A 3,589-nucleotide genomic window follows, 5' to 3' on the forward strand; every position below is an offset into this window, starting at 1 on the left:
ATAAATTATATACATATTTGTGTGTTTAAAATTCATTTATCTCTATGTATTATTTACGTTTGTAGTACTCACTTTGGTCGACGACGGGGCGTTCCTAAGGAATTTAATTAAAGACTTAAAAAAGTGGGGAGGAATTGTTATTTATTTTTACCTTCGTTGTAATGCTTTTCTTAATTTTTTTTTAGCTTTTTTTATGTTTTTTCTGCATTGTGTTTGGTTTCGATTTATATAAATTGGTTTTGTCATATCTGATAAATAACGCAGTAATTTTGTATTAACATAATTATCTAAGAAACCGATAAAACAATATTTCAATAAGTTTGATTTATGTAGGTTTAAGACACATGTACATATGGAGTTATTTGATTTACTCTTTCAACCTTTAAAATATATAATTCAAAGTATTTTATAATAAAAAAAAAATTATTTGTGTTAGGTTTCTTAACAATTTGTGCTAAATTGGGGGTTTTTAACGTACGTATATATATTTATATGAACAGTATATCCTATGTAAGTAAGTGGAACAAAACAAATACCAATTCTGCATCATAACATTCCTCTACCGTCGATGACAAGGGCTTTTTTGGCAGAAGAAACAACAATGTCGAAGAAGATATACTATGGATATTGTAGTRGATGGGTTTATCGCTTTGTCTTCAGTTTCTTACGAACGAGGAGCTCTGCGCCTATGGTCAATTATTATCATTATAACTGAGTTGTGTTTCAGTTTTTATCAGCAAACTGCAATAACATTTAGTTATAGACTAATGTTTGCATGTAGCGGAAGTTGTATAAACGACAAAATTGCTTTTCAAAGACGCCCAACAACTATAAAGTTCAAAGAAAGAAACATGGTTACGATATAACATTGTGAGAAAGACTTATTCAGTTATGCTAGAGTACTATTATTATTTTAGAATTAAAATGTATAAATATATATTTATGTGTAACTATTTTTATGCATTTTATTGCGAGATATACGAGTATGTGCTTAATCAATTAATTGCCTATAAATATAATGATGATGTGTAAGTTCCATGGTAAAGGCGATAAAACATTTATTGGGTATTCTAAGCTTAGCAAAAAGTATGTGGTAGGTTTTTGAAACCGAAATTATGAAATTAGAATAGCCTGCGATTTTGATTACAAATAAATAAAAATTTTGGGAATTCAAAATTTTTTTTTGTGCTTAAAAATATTGCAGAAAGTTATGCAGACTAATATAGGGAGAATTTTCATAGTGGGAAATATATGTACTGTATAAATAYTAATTTAAAATTTCAGCAAGCGCGTCTAAACAAACAAAATTATTATGATGAAAAATTAAAAAACTTAGTAGGCCCATGAAAATATTATAGCTTGACTTGCTAAGACAAAATAAATGTGTGTATATTTATTTCTTTTGAAGGCATTGAAGTATACATCTGTAATACACATACTCGAACTTTTACGTTGAATGTGCAGACATGATAAAATTTGCAATACTAAAATCAAAAATATTCAGTGGAGGTCTCTCCACTACATGAAAAATATGTCAGAAACTATTCTAGAATAATTTTTAATGGTGGTRGTTTCTCCACATTTGTAATATATTTATAAATAAAACATACGTAGCATATAAAATTGCGCAGCTGCCTTTGAAATCAACATTTCGAAAGAGTGAAATGGCTATATGATCTTTGGACGCTTGCTTATTCAAGTAAACATCGTGTAGAAAAGATTTACGAAAGTCTGACTAATTATGTATATATTTACATACGTATGTATGCATACATTAAAAATGTAATTGGAAAACAAAATAATGGAAAATTAGAATTTCGCAATATTGCGATGAAGCAAGAAGAAACGACTTCAATATACATAATATATGTATATGTATGYATATATTATATATCATATGTAAATGACGAAGAATTACACGAACACAGATAYATCAATTGCTACTGAACGAATAAAAACATTTCACAGACTTATTATGTATAATATGCGCTTGTTAAATAGAGAAAAATTACGTAAGATATGCGTTGTAGGATAAATAATCTATAATTACGAATATCTAATATATGTATATGTGAAAAAACATTACGATGTTTTATATATTTACTTAGTTATATATATAATGTAAAAAAAAATCGAGTCAACTTCATTTCTTTTTGTACCTTACTCATCTTCCCAAATCCATTGGATTACTCATGCTTTAGGCTTAACACAGACATTTTTCAACGCAGCTTTCTGCCCGAAATCGTTTGTTACGCCTGCCTCTCAATTGTTCCCAACACTTTGTTGCCCATGTTATAAGCCTGCCTAATTGGTAACTAGGGTACGCAGTAACAGCTAATTGACGGCCAAGTGTGTTTAAAAAATCATCCAAAAAAAAATCGGCCCTGTGCCTAGATTTCATCTGTTCTCATTGATTTCCTTAAAGCTCATGCTTAAGTTACGTCGCCTCTGCTAGCCTCCCGGTTCTTCGCCTAGCCGTACTTGCAATTTCCTCACTAAAGCCCAATTTCCGACAGCCATTTGCAAAGAATTTTTTTTCCTCTTCGTTCACACTATTAGAACACTTCTTCAGCTACCAATACACTTTTTCACAATTTAAATTTTTAATATTTTCAAACACTTTGCTGTACGACTTAAACACAAATGATAGAAGGCCAACTGGCGCTGCTGTATTTATACTCGTTGGCTGTGCAGCTCGGAAAAGTCGGGAAAATTCCACAGTAAAATCGCYTTTATTGATTTTCGTTTTGAGTCTACTTGTCTCACTTCAATACATAGGGTKTTTATGTGTTACTTTTTCTGTGTAAGGTAGCGTTAAGCGAGAAGGTATACTGACTTTTGGATCGTATTCCGCTGACAAACGTACATATGTACATGCATATGCACGTATGTATAAGAATCACCTGGATCAATACGATGAACAATGAAATCACCAAGTCATTGTGAAATTTTAATAATCATGCCAATATTATAATTGTTCATATATTATTTGCTCATTTATGGGGTTTTATAAATTTTAATTACAAAAAATATGTTGAATATCGCTACAAAAGCAATAATAAATCATAAAAATCTCGCATGTAAGCTTGTGCTCTCAGCCTGCATTGTTTCCTTAAATATATTTATATGTATGTATTATTTTTTATATGTATGTGCGTATCTACAATTTATTACAGGTGTACAGTCACCTCTTTCTTTCGAATGAGAAATGCACACATTTATTTTTATGTACATATTTTAAATCGTTCATTCTGGCAAAGTGGAAGCCGTTTTGTTTTAGCTACGGGGTGCCAGCGAGTTCTAGAAACTTGTATAATGCTCTATATATTTTCATGTATGCATGTACATACATATATGAAATATAACAACCAGCGATTTTAAAATTTTATTATGTCCATTGATTAGTTATTATTTACATATGTACACATTAATACATATATTTTCACTGCACTGTAATTTGCGYTTAAACTTCGTAGCAAAAGAGTTTAATTCCAGATTTCAACCAACGAAAATCTGTTTTCCACAATTTAATGAATGCAATCCTCATACTCACAACCATCCTTCAAGGAAGCTTGACTCAAAATTCAGC

At 30.3% G+C, this 3,589-nt stretch overlaps 1 long non-coding RNA gene across 1 annotated transcript; it reads right to left on the reverse strand.

Moving 5' to 3' along the window:
• Window positions 1-186: 186 nt before the first annotated feature.
• On the reverse strand, window positions 187-2,661 carry LOC108967582. Its single transcript, XR_001993266.1, has 2 exons — window positions 2,160-2,661; window positions 187-828 (listed from the first exon to the last, which is right to left on the reverse strand). It is a non-coding gene; the product is annotated as an uncharacterized LOC108967582 (long non-coding RNA).
• Window positions 2,662-3,589: the final 928 nt, after the last annotated feature.

The sequence above is a fragment of the Bactrocera latifrons genome, unplaced genomic scaffold (assembly GCF_001853355.1).
Source record: "Bactrocera latifrons isolate USDA-ARS-PBARC rearing strain unplaced genomic scaffold, ASM185335v1 scaffold_191, whole genome shotgun sequence".
In the NCBI taxonomy this organism is placed as follows: Eukaryota; Metazoa; Arthropoda; class Insecta; order Diptera; family Tephritidae; genus Bactrocera; species Bactrocera latifrons.